Here is a 19,825-nt window from a genome sequence, read left to right as displayed (position 1 = left end):
CGTAACAGTTGACAAATCAAAATAAACTGCACTTTATTTTGATTTGTAGTGAGAGATTAGGGGGGGAACCAAGAAAGTTTAAATGCAAATACCAACAGATTACATTATAAAAATTATGCATTACATCATACGATTCAAGATTTACGTATGATAACTAACTTTCAAACTAAGATTATGAATAAAATAGGAAACTTAATTTGGAATAGATGGAGGCTGTATTCATTTTTAGATTTTGATTTTCATGAATTAATAAAATAATTGTTTGACAAGAATAATTATATTCAATCAAGTTCTTGGAAAATTATAAAATGTATTGGAGATTAAAATAATTAGCAAAAAAATTGATAGTGACATTGATCTTCCAAAGTGATACAATTTGAAGTGAAGAAAGTATGAAAGGATTTCTTATTTTACGCTGGCATTAAAAACTATAATTATACAATAAAAACAAGCAGCAAAATGAATATAACTCATAGGTATTTAGTCTGATATAACTTAGATTCCGGTTACCGAGCAAACGGCAAGCAACTGCACTTCTTGCTGTAGGCCACAGAATATAGCTACTACGCACCACAGGTGATGTAGTTAAGTGTTCTTTTCAGCGTGAAGGATTATCAACCTTCTAATGGACATGACGGTTAAACTACACTTCTTATCCATGTTCTTTCAGCAGGTGGATAGAATATTATCCAGGACGCTTATATACGTCCAGCAAAGAAATGGTATGCTTACATACATGAATTTTATGGAATACAGAGTCCCTGTTAGTTTTGTATTCTAAGGAAAGAATAATGTATTTCAAATGGAAGCGGGAAGCCTCACAAATTTTTCAGTGGTCTCTAGTTTTTATATTATGAATTTAATATTTAAAAATAAGTATTTTATTTTGCAATTATAACTACGCTGTTTTTTATTGTTCTTTGTGAGGAATAAGGTTTTAAAATGAGGCCCTCCCTAGAGAGTGAGGCCCCCATCTTGCGCCTTATGCGCCTAATAGTAAATTCGGCCCTTCCTGAGGGGAAACTAAAATTCCATCGATAGTCAATCAGAGACAGCTTCCCCAAAACTCACTAATTTTCAATGGTTTCTCGTGTAGAGATCGCACCTGATAAATGCCCTTGACAAGTGGTAGCTTTTCCTGAATTTACAAGAGGAAAACCAGATTTCCGTCAAAAAAAAAAAAAAAAACTCGCTTTCCCCTGCTAAAGAGTGACTAACTAGGGAACCGAGTTGAAGAAAGGGTTAGAAAAACTTTTCTAGTTTGCAAATAGAATCGAACTGTTTTTTCGGGTAGCCTAGTGCTCTGAATACAAATACCATTTACACAGGATTACACAGGAAATGGGGTAAAAACCCTCAAATAGTATAATTACTCTAATGAAAAGACAAGCAATGTAATCAGTGGCAACACCACTTTCATTAGTAAAAAGACTGCATGCAATCCATTTAAGGCAGTAAAGAGCTGATGACTTTTCACCTAAAGATGTAAACGATTAAAGCTGGTCTCATATGAAATTTCAGTGTTTTTCCTCCCATAAATTATAAAAATTCCCTTTACACCAAACAAGGTGCTAAAGTAAGTTATTTGGCTGGTATGACCATTGGGTTTAATTCTCAAGAATTGGGACTAATTCGTTTCCTATTGAAATAAGAAAATAATATTATACCATATTTACAATTGAACGGTGCAGCCATGTTGAAATGCTATTTGCATCTACATCACAAGGCAACCCAAAGAAAGGCCTTTATAAATTTCCCTTCTTATGTAGTGGTATGATAACCGGCTTCTTCCGGTCTGTAGATCATGCTCCTGTCTTCCATATCCGTATAGTCAATGTTTAAAGCACTCTTATCCCTCCCTCCCCTTTGGTCTTAATTAACTTTGCTGGGATTCCATGGATTTCTATACCAGTGGGCTTATTGTCGTCAAGCTGTTTAACTTCTCTTTCAACTTCATGCCTAAGTGGTGGAAGTTCCAAATCAAAATTTTCCTGGTGAGAGGCTCTTCTAAATTTTCCTTATCCTTTCTGTTATTTTACAGTTCCTCACAGTATTATTTCCATCTGTTTTTGGTTTTTATTTCTTCTGTTAGTACTGCTCCATTCTTGCCTTTTATGAGATTCGATTTGGGATTGAATGTATGCTTTAGTTCACTAATTAAATGGAACGATTATTAAAAAAATCAGCTAATGCCTTTTTATTCCCGTATAGGGAGTAGGCGAGGCCGTTTAGTCCTATCTAACTTTTGGAGACTGAGTGGGCAGTTCAATCTCGACTGGCAGCCAATCCAAGATAGCTGGCCCAAGGCTATCACTAATTAAGCAACACGCAAAGAGAGATGGCTCAACAAGTGCCGCCATCTGGTGGTCCATAACCCTAACACAATATTTAATGTCTGGAATAATGTGGGTTCTACAGTTGATTTTCTTGAATTTACTGGACGAAAAACCCGAGTTTCTTGGAGAAAAAACCCGAGTTTCTGGGAGAAAAAACCCACTTATATCAGAGATGCTTGTCTTCCACCATTGGAGAGCTAGGATGTAATCAATCTGGTGCCTTGATTATCAATGTTAGATGTCCAAGTTTAGATCCGTAGTGGATGTTTCTGAAAGTAGGTATTGTTAATAACTATTTTCATCTAACTTTTGGAGACTGAGTGGGAAGTTCAATCTCGACTGGCAGCCAATCCGAGATAGCTGGCCCAAGGCTATCACTAATTAAGCAGCACACAAAGAGAGATGGCTCAACAAATGCCGCTATCTGGTGGTCCATAACCGTAACACAATATTTAATGTCTGGAATAATGTGGGTTCTACGGGAGAGCCTGTGTAGCTCAGTGGATGTGGCGTTTGCCAACCACGGCGCTTGGCCGTACGAAGGAAGACTTGGTTTCGAGTTTAGTCGGCGACTAGAGGAAATTTTTCTAAGCCTTTTTTCGACCGGTTCCCGAGTTAGTCGATTTCTGGCACGGGCAAGCAGGTTTTTCCTCCCGAAAACTCGGGTTTTTCGTCCTGTAAACTCAAGAAAATCGACCGTAGAACCCACATTATTTCAGATATTAAATATATTGTGTTAGGGTTAGGGACCACGAGATGGCGGCACATTTGAGCCGTCTCTCTTCACTGAGTACTGCTTAATTAGTGATAGCCTTGGGCCATCTATCTCTGATTGGTACCAGTGGAGACTGAACTGCCCACTCAGTCTCCAAAAGGTAGATAGGGCTAAATGACCTCGCCTACTCCCCGTATACGGGAACAAAAAAGGCGTTAGCTGATTTATTTATTTATTTTACGGTCAATTTTCTTGAATTTACTGGACGAAAAACCCGAGTTTCTGGGAGAAAAAACCCGAGTTTCTGGAGAAAAAAACCGGCTTATATCAGAGATGCTTTCTTCCACCATTGGATAGCTAGGATGTAATCAATCTGGTGCCTTAATTATCAATGTTAGATGTCCAAGTTTAGGTCCGTAGTGGGTGTTTCTGAAAGTAGGTATTGTTAATAACTATTTTCTTTGCATGTGCAAATTCCAGTAGTCTTTCTCCACCTGTGTTACATTCACCCAGAAGAAACATGCCACATTCAGGCCTAACTGTCATACTCTTTCCGACTTTTGTATTAAAGTCCCTTATGATGTAAAGTACACCTTTCTTTGGTAGGCAGTTCAAAGCAGTCTGTAGGTTTTCATAGAATTCCTCACTCTTTTCTTCGGGCTTCTCTGTCTGAGGCTCATAAAGTATGATTATTGACACATTGGTAGGATGAACCTCAAGTCTAATACAAAGTATCCTGTCATTATTGGGATTATAACCAAGAAGACCTCTTTACCTGAAATGCCTTCAGTATCACAGCTGCGCCCCCCCCCATTATGCTTTGGGTAACCTCCTGAATAAACAACTAGCTTATCATCCTGTTGTTTGAGACCTCCTCCATTCCATTTCGTACCATACCATTCGCTATAATTCCCATTATGTCAATTTTATACCTCTTCACCTCTTTAGAGTACTCCACATGTAGACCGATGCATTCTATGTGCTTATGTAAAGTTCCCCCCACCTCTAAGATTAATACCATATTTTCTGTATTCTTCATTCACAGTAACAGTGACTTGTGTTGTAGACTGTAATATGCTTCTCGAACAGGACTCTCTGTCTAAGCCTTAAACGCGGCTCTGATTTTTCATTAAGTCAACCGATACTGCATGAAATGAATTATAAGGCACAGCCATATTAGGATTTGAGAGTTAAGTCAGTCACTGCAAGAAAAAAGTGGTATGGTTTCAGAGGCCCTTTCCACATGTCTGTGGGGTTTTGGTCTCAATACATCCTACATTGGCCAAGTGGGTTGGGACTTCAGTCTACTAGGTGAGGCAAATACCCAGGAGAGAAGACTAACTCCCACTGCATAAAATGAAATGAAATAGCAAAATAGGAAAGATTCAACTCTAGCCCTCGAATATTCTAATAGCATTGTGGGGGAATGGGGAAAGAAGAAAAGAAAGAAAAGAGTGACCACTTTACAGATAATATAACAGTAGAGTGGTCCCTCTTCCACATCTTTTCTTTCTTTTCTTCTTTCTCCTTCCCCACAATGTATATTACATGTATATGTAATATACATTGTGAGGGAAGAGGATATATACAGGGTGTTCGGGATAAATTTGACATATTTATAATTAATTATATTTTTCCGTAAGTTACATGTATTAACACACACTTCTCTTCATTTAAAAGTTTGGACCCTTCTTCATTCATATACAAGATGTCAGAAAGGATGGATAGCTGGAACCCACCTGAATCATGGAAGAGAATAACTTGTATCATGATGATTCGTGCCCGCCATCAAAATAAGGATATTACGACTGCTGCCCAATGCTCCCTGAATACAGTAAAAACAATCAGGCATGAACTAGAGACTTGCAATGGTGACTACGAGGATGTAGCAAGAAGAAAGATCCCTAGCAGACGATCTGATTGCGTTCGTACAGCAGAATTCCTCGCAAATCTGCAGGAACAGGTGTTGAAGAACCCTGGCATTGGAATTCGGGCTTTGTTCGTGGAGTTGCTAACTGTAGTCAAGCCCTGGATAACAAGGGTAGCCAATGGTAGGCCGTATGTATGGCAGCAGGATTCGGCCCCTTGCCACACCTCTGGGAAAAGTCAAAAATGGTTGTCTGAAAATTTCTACGACTTCACCAGTCCAAATGTTTGGCCTCCAAACTCCCCAGACCTTAACCCCATGGATTATTTTGTATGGGGCGCAGTTGAAAAAGACACCAATCGCACTTCCAGTAATACAAAAGCCCAGTTAATGGATAAAATTAAAACAGTTTTTGCGGCCCTTCCCAGGGAGACTGTAGCATCAGCTTGTTCGAGGTTCCGAAGCAGAATTGAAGCTGTGATCGATGCTAATGGTGGTTATTTTGAGTAAATCTTGTTGATAGTATTGTAATTAACTCTGCCTGTAATGTTTTTTTGTCAATTCATTAAATTTAATAGATACAAAGAAGATTTTCTTTTTCCTTACGAAACTGTCAAATTTATCCCGAACACCCTGCATGTATACGTCATGTATATACATGAAGTTAGGCATGGTCCGACATCAGGTACTTCGGTTTTGCCATCCCGAGTGAGCCCCTGAGTCTTCTTTCCAGATGCCTATTAAAAACCATTGATAACTATAGACCAGCTAACTATGATGGCTATGGCTGGCATTTGACTAGTTTGTAGACTTCAAAAATGTCATCCTCGCCTTCTCTCTCTGTCTCACTCTTTCTCTTTGGGAATAAAATACACGAGTGGGTTCTCTCTTTGCATTTGTAGCTCAGTGGATGTGGCGTTTGCATACCACGGTGCTTGGCCGCATGAAGGAAGACTTGGTTTCGGGTCTAGTCGGCGACTAGAGGAAATTTTTCTAAGCCTTTTTCGACTGGTTCCCGTGTTTGTCGATCTCTGGCACGGGCAAGGGGGGGAGGGGTTTCTCCCGAAAACTCGGGTTTTTCGTCCCGTAAATTCAACTAGTTTGTATTTACGTAGAACCCACATTATTTCAGACATTAAATATGAGTGATAGGGTTAGGGACCACGAGATGGCGGCACCTGTAGAGCCGTCTCTCTTCACTGCGTGCCGCTTAATTAGTGATAACCTTGGGCCAGCTATCTGTGATTGGGTACCAGTGGAGATTGAACTGCTCACTCGGTCTCCAAAAAGTTAGATAGGGCTAAAAACGGCCTCGCCTACTCCCTGTATATGCGGAAATAAAAAGGCATTGGCTGATTTTTTTTAACAAGTTTTCAACTAACTGTATTTATGCAATTTGTATATCGTGCCTATATTACATAGGCAAGTATAGCCAGCTGCAGCTTCTGCTGAATGTGGCGCTAATGTGCAGTTGTATGTTGATGGAGATTGCCATGAGGATTGCGTATGTATCTGTTTCTATTTGCTGTATCGTTATTTAAAGAGGTTGGAGAGGTATGTGAAAGAAACTGTTATCATTGTATTTTATTCCAATTATAAAATGCACTGGTCAGTTTATTTTATTTTATCCTTGTAAGATATAATTATCAACATATCTGAAATTATTTGGGAGCAATCAGAAAGTGTTGTATAATGTTAAGTTATTTATTGATGTTGAAAATTTCTGGCATCATTTCAACTTGAAATGTCACATCGTTTTTGGAAGAATTTTTATATTCATTTATTTACTTGGCCGATTTTACTTTGTACACTGTTTGATAATTTCGTCTCCATAAACGACATTAAAGCTGCAAAAACTTTTGAAACTGAAGAAAAAAAAAAAAAAAAAAGACCAGGTATATATTATGATAGAGCGTCCAGCAATCCGTTCTATGTACTTAACCGAATTAGTGAGATTTCTACGTTTTTGGGAATATATTACTTATTTCTTCCTCCCATGATTATGTTAGTGTTGAAAACCGAATGGATGTGTTTTCATAATAATAATAATAATATATATATATATATGTATGTATGTGTATGTATATATATATATATATATATATATATATATATATATATATATATATATATATATATATATATATATATATATATCGGTGTCGAAAAATAATTGGGTGTATTTTAATAGAAAATGCGTACACATACTTACATACATATACTGGTGTAATCAAAATGTCGATGTGAATATTTAGCCGACCGTATTATTCATAAATGGTATTTGATAGCAGAGTAAATTGAATTGTTCATTGATAATTACGTTTATTTTGCTGTGATTTTCTGTTGAGCAATTTGAAATGCAACACATGACGACAGATATTTTCACAGCTATCATTCAGGACTGGACTGCTTATAAAAAAAACAAAGGCTCCAAATGTTTCAAGAATGATGATAAAAATTGCTTTTTTTTTTTTTTTTTTGGAAGTAAATATCACTGAATAGGATGATTTTAGGCAATATGAAAATAGATGATTTTAGTCAAAGATTTTTTTTTTTTTAATATGAAAAGATATTAAAAGTTAATCGCCCATTACTGCATTCAGTGAATATAACAAATAAAATAACCAGTATTTTCCATTTTTTTGGAAAGAAGATTAGTAATCCCAGCATAGTAATGATGTTGCTAACAATAGAGTGTTGTAGGCTTTTTTTTTTTTTTTGTCAAAAGTAAATTAGAATGGAATTATTCAGCGTTTTGTGTCCCTTCTACCTTATACTTTGCGAGTAATTTCTTTCATATACACACACAAGTAAAAACTACCACAGATGAGTCTGCTGAGTTGAAGTATCCAGTAGAGCATGCATCAGCACTGTGCAATCTATGCATATATTATTATTGTTACACCCTCCATGGAGTCAACAGACTCATCGTGGGAGGTTCATTCATCTGGCAACATATTTATCATATAGAATCATAAAATCCTTAACACTTCTTGAATTAACAACACATTCTGGCAACGCATTCCATTCACTTAAAATTCTACATGTAAAAAATCTGCTCCTCACCTCACTTTTACACAACTTCCAGGAATGACCTCTGGCTCTTTCCCCTCTTACCATCTACTAATTTTATAATCCCCCTGTGAATTAATCCGATAAAATCCTCTCATTAACTTAAATATCTCTATTATATCACCTCTCTTCCTTCTATCCACCAAACTCTGCAATATACATTTCTTTTCAACTTCTTTCCATTGCCAGCATTCCAAAGTCCCGATATTGTCTTCGTCACTCATCTCTGGACCCTCTCCAATGTCTCAACATCACATTGAAAACCAGGTGAGAGATCTGAGCATGGTAGTTCAAGTGTGGTCTAACCAGTGCCTTATACAGTGGCACAACCACTTCCTTATCCTTGAATGTTAGAGTACTTCTTATCATAGCAGCACTACGATGTGCAGCCCTTGCAACACTAGGAATATGCCCTCTACACTTCAATCTACTGTCAACCATCAGTATGGCACCATCGATACACAGACTTATTTGCACTTATTGATATTAAAAACTACAACCCCACTCTTTTGTCCAAGTTAAAAGTCTATTGAAATCTTCCTGAATATATTCTGAAGCATGCACATAAAAATAAAAGGGGACTAAATCAGAAAAATACTAACATTTCTTTGCTCTTGTAATTTTTTTTTTTTTTTTTTTTATTGTGGGAGGGTATAAAAACCATTAGAATTGCAGATAGGTTTCTCAGAATTTTGACAGATGAACTTCATTACAGCTGACTGAAAACAAATAGCAGAGATTGCTTCCTTTATGCAAACAAATTTTGCCATGTTATAGAAGTAGCTCACATTTTGCTTATCCATTTATCACCACTAACAGAAATGTGATGGAAAATTACTTCAGTTTTACAGCATAATAGGGCAAAGTACTGTGTATCTCTCAAAAATAAATAAATTAATAAATAAAATAAAGATGTTATGAGAGATGAAAAATTTATTTTTCTGTTTCCATCATTACAAAAGAAAAAAAAAAGTTACAACCAAGTTTAAATTGCTTCCCACTTAAGAGATTGGGGCAGGTGGAGTTGTACATATAATGTATACATATTCAGTGTATATAAGTACAGTTATTATTATGACAATATTACACGTAGTATTGCTGTGGAGATATTTGTTGAGTCATTAGAGGCCTCACAACAAGAATATAATTTCTTGGCATCTTTAATTTATACTATAACCAAGTGAAAAAATTTTCATAATTCAAAGGGAATTTTTCTGCTATATGGTAAGTAAGAGGAAACAACATTATGGAAAGTGATGCTGGCGCATTGTTATGGCAGTAGAGTGAACATTGCAAAGGATGTAGTGGAATTAATTAGCATGTTATCAGTGTAAATGATGATGTACAGTATGTAGAAGAAAGAAATGGAGAGGAATAAATTGGATGTCGTTGGTCTAAGTGAAGTCAGATGGGAAGATATAGAAGATTTTGAAAGTGATGGTTATAGAATTATATATTCATGTAGAACACAGGGGAAAAATGGAGTAGCATTTGTTTTGAATGAAAAGGTTAAAAATTCAGTAGAAAATATAATATATGAAAGTGACAGGGTGATTATGATTAAACTGAAAGCAAAGCCTGGACATAATAATTATACAGATATATATGCCCACAAGTGACCATGATGAAAATGAAGTAGAAGAGATATATAATCAAATAGAAGAGATAATGAACTAAAAGGTGTACCATCTGGATAGGAGACTGGAATGCAGTGGTAGGTGAAAAGGTAGAGAAGGGAATAACAGGAAGATATGGCCTTAGAAAAAGGAATGAGAGAGGTGAAAGACTTATAGAGTTTTGTAAAAGACACAAACTAATCATTGGTAATACTTGGTTTAAACTTCCAAAGAGAAGAAGATATACAAGTCAAGTCTGATTAAAATTGGATACACCAGAGGATACGGGTTCGAGGTTATATCGTAATGTGTAGTGATCGTGCAAGCTCCTGATAAGATAAGTATTATTTTCAGTTATCGTTGGTAAATTTACTTAATATTGCGTAGTTTTGTTTGCCCTGCGTATCTTAGTGCGCCTGTTTGTGTGTTTTTGGTGTGTTATAATTTGATAAAATACGTTGCAAGTAAGTAAGCCAGTAATGATGGTTCGCCATCTTTATCAAAGAACGGTAGTATAAAAGAGATGATTCAGTGTACGAGCTGCAAAATGTACACTTTGTGGAGTGTGGTCAGAGTGTGGTTAGATGATAATAAAGGAGTGAATGTGTGTAGAAAATGTAGGGAGAATGAGGAATTGAAGTATATTTCGGATCGTGAGTGTGATATTTTTGTCAAACTTCAGAATGAAGAAAATACGGATATGACAAGAAACGGCGAGGTTGTACGTGAGAATTGTGAGAGTGTGAATGTAGAAAGTGTGAATGATAGTATAAATGGTTTTACAGAGAATAAAAAAGATGAGATAGACGCAATGAGTGAGATCGCGTTGTTGAATGGTGCGATACAAAGGGCAAAACAGCAGCTAGAGCGTATGAACAAAAGTTGACTGAATGAACCAGCCAATAATAAAAAGTATGACAGGAAAAATAGATGTATGAGTGTGAACATGAACAAAATGAAGGATAGAGTGCTGTATGGAGACTCTTTAGTACGAGGTGTGTTTAGAGGATTTGACAAAATCGTACCTGGTGCAACCATAAAGGATGTAACTGAGTCTATTAGAGAGCAAAAGGAAAGGGTGAAAGAAATTATTGTTGTGGCAGGTACGAATGATTTGAAAGGAGATAAAATGGAAATGATAGAAGACCTGAATGAATTGTTTGAGGTAGCAAAAGAAAAGAGTGAGAGAGTTAGAATGATTAGTCTTTTGCCACGGTATGATTAGTCTTTTGACTAATCATACCGTGGAATGTTATGATTAGTTAGAATGATTAGTCTTTTGCCATGGCCCTCCTTTTAAACATTTCAGTGAAATGTTTAAAAGGAGGGCCATAATTGCGAATGACTTTATGTGTGGGTTATGTATGATGAGTGGTGTGGAGTGAGTTCGATGGGCGAAAGGATCTATATAAGATAGATGGCTTGCATTTGAATGGTTACGGTGTAAGGAGACTTGAGAAAGTGTTGCTGAATGTAGTGGATGTGCAAATTCAGGGAAACTAGATTTGTTAGGGGGGGGAGAGTAGATATACAGTCCTTAGGGAAGCATTTGAATGTAAGAATGAATATAATATGCCCAAGCAAATAAGCACAACAAATCAGAGTGGGATAGTTAATATAAGGCATCAAGGTAGGGTTGGAGCTAATGGGGGTCTTAAATTCATGTACACTAATGCTAGGAGTATTAGGAACAAGAAGGAAGAGTTTTTGGCCATGGTTGGTACTTCCAGACCCCAGGTTATTGGTATTAGTGAAACATGGCTGACTGTAGATGATATAGCTAGTGGGATTGAATGTGATGGGTATAGTGTGTTCAGGAATGACAGGGAGAATAAAATGGGGGGAGGAGTATTGTTGATGATAGCTGATGAGCTGCAGCCAAGGAGAATAGAAGTTGAATTGCAGGATAGAGAAAAGAGAACATTTGAGGCCATTTGGTGTGAGATTGTGGTTAGCAGAACTAAACATACAATTGGGTGCTGCTATAGACCAGGTGATGGAAAAGATGGTGGTGACAGTATGCACAAGCAAATAGAAGAAATGAGTGGAAGGAGGGTGATTATTATGGGAGATTTCAACTATGGTCGCATTGATTGGAGTGAGGAGAGGACACACGGGAGGAAGGAATTGGAGTTTATGCGGTTATTAATGGATAACTATCTGCGACAGCATGTAATGGAAAATACTAGGGTTCAGAGTGTGCTTGACCTAATAATTACATCTGAGGATTTGGCTGTAACAAATATGACCACATTGCAACCAATCTGTGAGAGTGATCATAGGGTCTTGACTTGGGAGGTGGCTAAAGGTGTAGAATTTTCAATTAAGACACGGTACATGTGGAATTATCGGGCTGGAAAGTATGACAAGCTTAGGAGTTTGATTGGTTCAGTGCCATGGCATGTACAACTGCAACGACTAGAAGTTGATAGTGCATGGGAGGTAGTTAAGAAGTGCTTGCATGAAGCAATGGCTCACTGTATACCTAGGGTCCGAATAATAAATCAAGTAGGGGTTAAATGGATGAATAACACCATTAAGCTTGAACTGCAAAAAAAGAAACAACTATGGAGGGAATTTAAGGAGAAAGGTGACCGGCAGGCACATGAACGGTATAAGGCGCAGGCCAGAAGGATGACGAGTGTGGTAAGAGAAGCAAAAAAGGATTACGAAAGAACATTGGCCATGCAGGCTAAAGAGAATCCTAGACAGTTTTTTAGATATGTAGCAAGTAAAAGGAAAAACGTACATGGCAGAATAATTTTAAAGAATGCCGATGGTAGGGAGGTAACTGAATCAGTTGATATAGTTGAGTTACTGAGTGAGCACTTTGCCAGAATATATCATCCAGGTGGTGACATTGCAGAAACGAATAAACCAGTAGATTATATGGGAATTGTGGTGAATGAAGTGGAGGTGAGTAGTCTATTGCATAACCTCAATGTCAATACATCTGTGGGATTGGATGGTATACCAGCTCGTGTGGTACGAGAAGCAGCTAAAGAATTGTCAGTACCCTTGACCATTTTGTTTAATTTGAGTCTCGGGTCTGGGTTAGTCCAGAGGGGGTGGAAAGAGGGGAAAATAGTTCCACTGCATAAAGGTGGTTCCAAGACTGCTGTTGTAAATTACCAACCGATTAGCATATCAGGAATCATTGTCAAGGTCTTAGAGAAATTAGTCAAGAAAAGAATACAGGATTGGATAGATGAAAATGGGATATTGTATGGGGGACAACATGGTTTTGTGAAGGGTAGATCATGCCTCAGTAACTTGCTCACGTTTTATAACACAGTGACGGCTGAACTGAATAGAGGTAATGGGTTTACAGTGATACTACTGGACCTTGCCAAGGCCTTTGATAGGATACCACATGGAACTCTAATCAGTAAACTGGAGTAGATGGGGATAGATATAGGGTTGGTGAGATGGATAGGAGGGTGGTTGAAGGAGAGATACCAGAGAGTGGTTTATTCAGGAGTGGAGTCTAAAAGACGGCTTGTGACTAGTGGAGTGCTGCAGGGCTCTGTTCTTGGACCACTGCTTTTCAATTTGTTCATCAATGATATAGGAAAGGATTTGAGAGGAAGTGTTCACTTGTTTGCTGATGATGCAAAGCTGGGTAGAGCAATTGTGAGTGCACAGGATGTCAAAATTTTACAGGATAATTTGGATAGTTTGGAGGACTGGGCTAGGAAAAATGGATGTCAATTTAATGTGTGCAAAGTGTAAGGTTATGCACTTTGGGGTGAAATGAATAGCAGCAGTATATCGCATTGGTAGAACCGTTCTCCAGGAGATTGATGAGGCCAGGGATTTAGGAGTGTTGGTGGATAGCGAATTGAAGTTTAGGGGGCACATTGGAAAAGTGACTAAAACAGCTCACCAAATCACTTGGCTTCTGAAAAATACTTTAACATACAGAGAACAAACAAGTTGTTGTTCCTCTGTATCGAGCCCTGATAAGACCCCATCTGGACTACTGTGCTCAGTTATGGGCACCAGGGTTTCTTCGTGATCGGGAGGAAGTGGAGAGGGTCCAGAGACGAGTGACCAAGATGATAGCAGGTCTGTGGAATGAACCTTATGAGAATAGGTTGAAGATTTGTGGGTTGCAGAAATTGGTCAATAGGCGAAGGAGGGGTGATATGATTGAGACATTCAAATTACTGAAGGGTTTCTAAGATTGATCCAGAAGATATTTTTGAAAATATGACTGGTGGTGGGATGACTAGGGACCATGCATGGAAGCTGGGCAAGAGTGTGGTTGAGAAGGGTGTTAGAGCTAGGTTTTTTACTTGGAGAGTGGTGAATGAGTGGAATAAGCTGCCAGAGTCTGTTGTGGGTGCCACGACCGTGAATGAGTTCAAGGCAAGGTGTGATAGATACTGTGTGAATGTTGAATAGTTGTTCTTGACATGATGTTAGGGCCTTCCTCGATGAGTCTGTTGACTCCTTGGAGTTGCCCGGAACAATAATAATAATAATAATACATGGAAAATGCTAGGTGATATTGCAAGATACCAGATTGATATGTTAATACAAAACAGGATTATATGAAAATATATGAAAACAGTGTAAAAAGGATATCAAATATATCCAGGAGCTGATATCGTCTCAGACCATAATTTGCTTGTTATGGAATTAAGAATACGATATAAGAAAATAAACAAAGGTAAAAGTAAGAAAAGGTGCAACCTAGAAAAACACAAAGAAGATACAGGTAGCAAATTCAGAGAAGAACTGGAAAATAAAATAAGGAACAAAGAGAATATATCTGAAGAAACTATGGATGTTAATGCAAAATGGAATCAACTGAAAAACTTGATATATGAAACAGCTGCTGAAGAGATAGGTTTTGTGGAAGGGAAAATAATTAAAAAACCATGGATTACAAATGAAATGATAAGAAAAATGGAAGAAAGAAGATGGGAAAATGTAAACACTGAAGAGGGAAGAAGAAAATACAAAGTATTAAATAATGAACTGAGAAGAGAAACTGATAAAGCAAGAGAGGAATGGTTAAAAACAGAATGTAAAGAAATTGAAGAAATGGAAAAAAGGGGGCAATATGATAAAATGTTTGAAAAAGCAAAAGAAATTACAAATATTAAGAAAAGTATAAGAAATCTGCCATTAGAAGATAAGTAAGGAAAACTGATTTATGATATTGAAATACAGTGTGAAAGATGGAAGGAATACGCAAAAAATGAAAGACCAACAAAAATTGAATTGATGAGCAAAATGAAATATCAACAGAAGAAAGAGGTCCTGAAATACTAAAGAGAGAAGTAGAAACAACAATTAAGGAATTAAAAAGTGGAAAGATGGAAGGAGTGGATGGAATACCTAGTGAAATCCTAAAACAACTGGAGAACAAAGACATGGAAACATATAACAGAAACATGAAACTCTGCAACCTCATTTACAAAACAGGAGTATGGCCAAACGATTTCACAGAGAGTATTCTTATACCAATTGAAAAGAAAAGCAATCCTGCTAAGTGCAGTGACTACAGAACTATAAGCATACTCTCACATGCCTCCAAAGTACTTCTAAGAATATTAAATCAAAGATTGTATAATAGAGTGGAGTATTTTCTGGGGGATGATCAATTTGGATTTAGAAAAGATAGAGGAACCAGAGTTGCATTTGGAGTAATGAGGACCATATGCGAAAGGAATATAGAAGTAAATAAAGAAGTTTATATTTGTTTCATCGACCTTGAAAAAGCATTTGACACGGTGAAATGGGAAAATCTGATGGAAATATTACGTAAAATAGGTTTAGATTGGAGAGACTGAAGGTTAATAGCTGAATTATATATGAACCAGACGGCCATAATAAAGACAAAAATAGGAAAAACTAAAAAATGTGTGATTGGCAGAGGTGTAAGACAGGGATGCTGCCTGTCACCGACGCTGAAGAGGAAAGAGAAATCACTATTGGAGGAAGAACAATACAAAATATTAGATTTGCAGATGATTAAGCAATATTAGCTAATACCGAAGATGAACTACAGCACCTAATGCAAAAATTTGAACATATATGCAAGAAATATGGTATGCAAATTAACACAAAGAAAACAAAAGTGATGAGAGTCTCCAGGAAACCAGGTGATGATCAAGGTAATGATGAATGGAGGAAGTGTAGAGCAAGTGAGACAATACAAATACCTTGGTAGTATAATACAAGAAAATGGAAAATGTGACATGGAAATAAAAGAAAGAATTAACAAAGGAAAATATGCCTTTTATAGCAAGAAAAATTTATTTATTAATAAAATTAATAAAAATCTAAAGAAAAGGCTTATTAAGTGCTATATGTGGAGTATGACCTTATATGGGTCAGAAATACGGACAATTAGGAAGAAAGAAGCTAAAACGTTGGAGGCATTTGAAATGCGGTTATGGAGAAGAAGGGAGAAAAGTGGACTGAAAAAATCACCAATGAAGAAGTATTACAAAGAGTTGAAGAAGAAAGGGATTTACTAAAGACCATAAGAAGAAAGCATAACTGGATAGGACTTGTATTAAGAGAAGACAGCCTACTGAAAAGAATGATAGAAGAGAAAATTGAAGGTAAGCGACCAAGAGGAAGAAGACGACTAACGATGCTTGATGATATAATGGGAACAAGAAGATATCAGGAAATGAAGGAGGAAGCAAGAGACAGAGGAAATTGGGAGAAGAGAATCTGCTGAGTTATACCTTTGGACCTGTCAAGAGACAGAACACTAATGATGATGAGTATGTAGAAGGGAGGCAAATATCAGGGAAACTAGAAGTGTTACCAACACCTGATAACACATTCAGATGTTGATTGAGTTAGATGGGGATATGACATTTATTTCCAGTAAAGCTGTGTGACTGGATAGATGGAGATATGCCATCCATTCCCAGTAAAGCTGTGTAACTGGATATATCACAAGATATTTGTGAGGAATGTGTAAAAAAAGTTGGCTGTGCCTTTGACCTGGTTATTTAATGAAAGTCGTACAGTAAGAAAGGTTCTTAAGGAGCGGAAGGAAGACGAAATGCAGCAATCCCTCGATTAACCATGCTACTGGCCAAGATGTCTATAGACGTCAAGTTTATCATGGATGCGAAGTGCATATTAAAATTGTAATACCATCGATATTACATTGAAATATATGATGGATACGAAGCATATGACAATGTGTATTTGATCCATAATGGCCGGTGAGGTGGTTAATGCGCCTAATGCATTCTTTAAAACAGGCGCATTAATCGAAAACACACTAATCGAATATAATGACCTATGGGAAAATGTATAATTCGTTCCTCAGATTTCTCTTTTGGCCCTTAATTTTTTTTATAAAAGAATTAGGGTATGTCTCAGGGCCTAGTTAAAGGAAAACCATGAAGCTGAAAGACAATAAAACATATTATATAAATTTATTATTCTGCATCTTAACAAAGAATTGAGCTAATGTAGTTTGGTGGGCATTGTTTCTTTTTTTCATGCAACTGACTAGTGTTTCCAGGCGGGAATTTTTTTTTTGTTTTCCTGTTCCCAAATCCCGAGAAAATTTGTTCGGGAAATAGGGAAAACTTTTAATAAATTATTTTTTATTAAATCATAAATCATATTTTAATTTTTTTTATAGATTGCCGTCACAACGAGTAAAGAGTATAAAGAATGTTGGGAATATTTTAGAAAAGATAAAGATAACGATAAATTATAGATATATAGATAACGATAAAGATAAATTAAACAACCAACACCCCCCTGAATCAAGTTCATCCTGGAAAAAGAGGAAAACAACAGCCTCCCTTTCCTAGACACACTAGTCACCCGTCAGCCTGATGGAACCTTGGTTTCTCAGTTTATAGAAAACCCACTCATACAGGCAGATACACTCACAAACAATCCCCCCTCCCCCTCACAACAATATGGAGTGGTGAAAACACTAAACAGGGCTAAACTAATCTGTTCTAATGACATGGCCCTAAACACTGAACTAAATCACATCCTCAACACTTTCTTAGCCAATGTCCCCCCCCCCCCCAAAAAAAAAAATCCAAAAAATATTAAAACCTACAAACCACAGTCCCCCTCCACAACAAGGATTACTCTAAATCCATCACCATTCCCTACATCCGAGGCACCTCGGAAAAAATTACCAAACAGGCCATACAGAAAACTGGCATCTTTTATCTGCTCCACTAAAGACCAACCACTTCCCCTAGACCTACCTGGTGTATACCAGGTCCCTTGCAGCTGTAAACTGGCTTACTTCGGCCAAACAGGCAGGCCAGCGAATATCAGAATTTCTGAACACGAGGACTACATCCGTTTTTCACAAGTACAGCCATTCTGGTCTTGCAGTCCATGCTCTGGATACACGCCACAGAATACGGTGGACGAAAGCTACAGTAATACACCATAGCATATACAAATTCGAAAGACTATTTATGGAATCAGTCTCAGCCCTAAGAAACTCTCCAAGCCTCAACAAATTTGGTTGTATGCGACTGCCCCAAATTTGGGAGGCTTACATCAGCAGACCTTCAGCCCAACGGCCAAGAACACCTACTTAGCCTGTTAGAGGGCATCATCAGGACTTTTAGGAGAACAATAGCTTCATTTCTTCATTCTCAGTTACTGTGTTGTATTGCATACATGCACGTGCCTTTTTTTGTAAGTTCCTTTTGAAGATAGCAACGTGACGTTGCCGAAATATCAGAAATATTTATTAAAGTGTAATTTAATTTATATTCATATCTACGTTGTTCAATTCCTTAAGTGATTTAGTAATGTATAACCAACGTATAAGCCTGTCTACAAGAATAAAGATAACGAATCAGTTGCCAGATATGCTCCAAAACTTTGCAATGCAAAGCATCATCAACCAGCGGTCTACATAAGCACCTAGTATACATTCATGGAATGAAAAGGAAAAAAACAGTCTGAATTGAATAATGATGAGCCAATGCCTTCATCTTCTAAGAGACAAACGACAATTTTACATTATGTCAAGGGCTGGATTTAGAATAAACCGTAAGCAAATTAGCAGCCTTGGAAGGGATATCGGTCAACACCATCACAAAAAGTGAGTTTATTACGGAAAGTTTCACAAGCAAAGAAATGGAGCTGCCAAGAAGTCCATCTTCAGTTATGACAGTAATACATAATTATTATAGTAAAGTGAAACAATTGTACATCCAGAAATTGGAACTGTTCAAATGTGATAATAAAAAAAACTGAGTATTTCAATAGATGAGTGGACTAATTGCAAGAATCGCAGATACATGAATGTTCACGTATACTGCAGTGAGACCTCTATGAATCTTGGTTTGATAAGAATACATGGGAACTGCCCTGTGGAAAAAGTGTTATCCTTGCTTCAGGAAAGGTTAGAAAACTTTCATTTAAAACTTGAAAGTAATGTGGTTGCAATTACAAGTGACAGTGCAGCTGTTATGGAAAAATTCGGAACATTATCACCAACTATTCAACAGTACTGCTACAACCATATGCTACATCTAGCTGTAACAAAAGTATTTTACGTTAAAAAGTTCAAAGGTGAAGCATCAGTGACTTGTACCAGTGATAGTGAATTCAATACAGATTCTAAATACAATAAAGATGATAACAGTTATTCTGAGTTAGATGATGTGGCCCAAGCTGATCAATACGATTTGCGAGATGATCTATCTTCAGCAATTAGCAGCGTACGAAGAATTATGAAAATATTTAAATATTCTCCAGTAAAAATTATCTTTTGCAGCAAGAAATAACCAAGAGTGAAAAGAGGGAACTAGAAGTCATTTTGGACTGTAAAACACACTAGAACACACACACTGGAGAGAATGATAGAGAGATTTTTAAAGATTGTAAATCCGATTAAGACTGTTTTACGAGAGCTGAAACTCGATCACTTATGGAAAGTAGAGTATTATGAAATATTGAGAGGTATGTTGAATTGCTTACAACCTGTAAGATTAGCAGTTGAAGCCTTAAGCAATAGAGAAGCTAATATTCTCACAAGTGGAGGAATTTTTAAGTTCCTGTTCACTAATTTAGAAAAACAGAATTCTTCAATGAGCCAAATGCTTTTAAAGGAAATAAAATTTGAATTGGTTAAACGTAGAAATAGAGATCTTGTGTCTCTCACAAAGTACTTGAGCAACGTTAGTTGTTTATGTGAGATGGAAGAGGATGAATTTTTTGCCTTGTCAAGTAAGAATGAAAT

At 37.0% G+C, this 19,825-nt stretch overlaps 1 protein-coding gene across 7 annotated transcripts in view; it reads left to right on the top strand.

Moving 5' to 3' along the window:
- Positions 1–6,349: 6,349 nt before the first annotated feature.
- Tbce (Tubulin-binding cofactor E) overlaps positions 6,350–19,825 on the top strand; it is a 319,945-nt gene continuing 306,469 nt past the window's right edge. For 6 of the 7 annotated variants that reach the window (XM_090399269.1, XM_090399264.1, XM_090399270.1 and 3 more), the window contains exon 1: positions 6,350–6,472. The gene's annotated coding sequence lies outside the window, so the exon portion shown is untranslated. Of the gene's footprint in view, positions 6,473–6,794; positions 6,814–19,825 lie in introns of those variants that run through there. The other variant, XM_090399265.1, reaches the window with a different exon arrangement.

This window comes from Typopeltis vanoorti, chromosome 10 (genome assembly GCF_054136105.1).
Source record: "Typopeltis vanoorti isolate ZY-2024b chromosome 10, IOZ_Tvanoo_1.0, whole genome shotgun sequence".
Lineage (NCBI taxonomy): Eukaryota > Metazoa > Arthropoda > Arachnida > Uropygi > Thelyphonidae > Typopeltis > Typopeltis vanoorti.
This window is presented reverse-complemented; position numbering and strand designations above follow the sequence as displayed.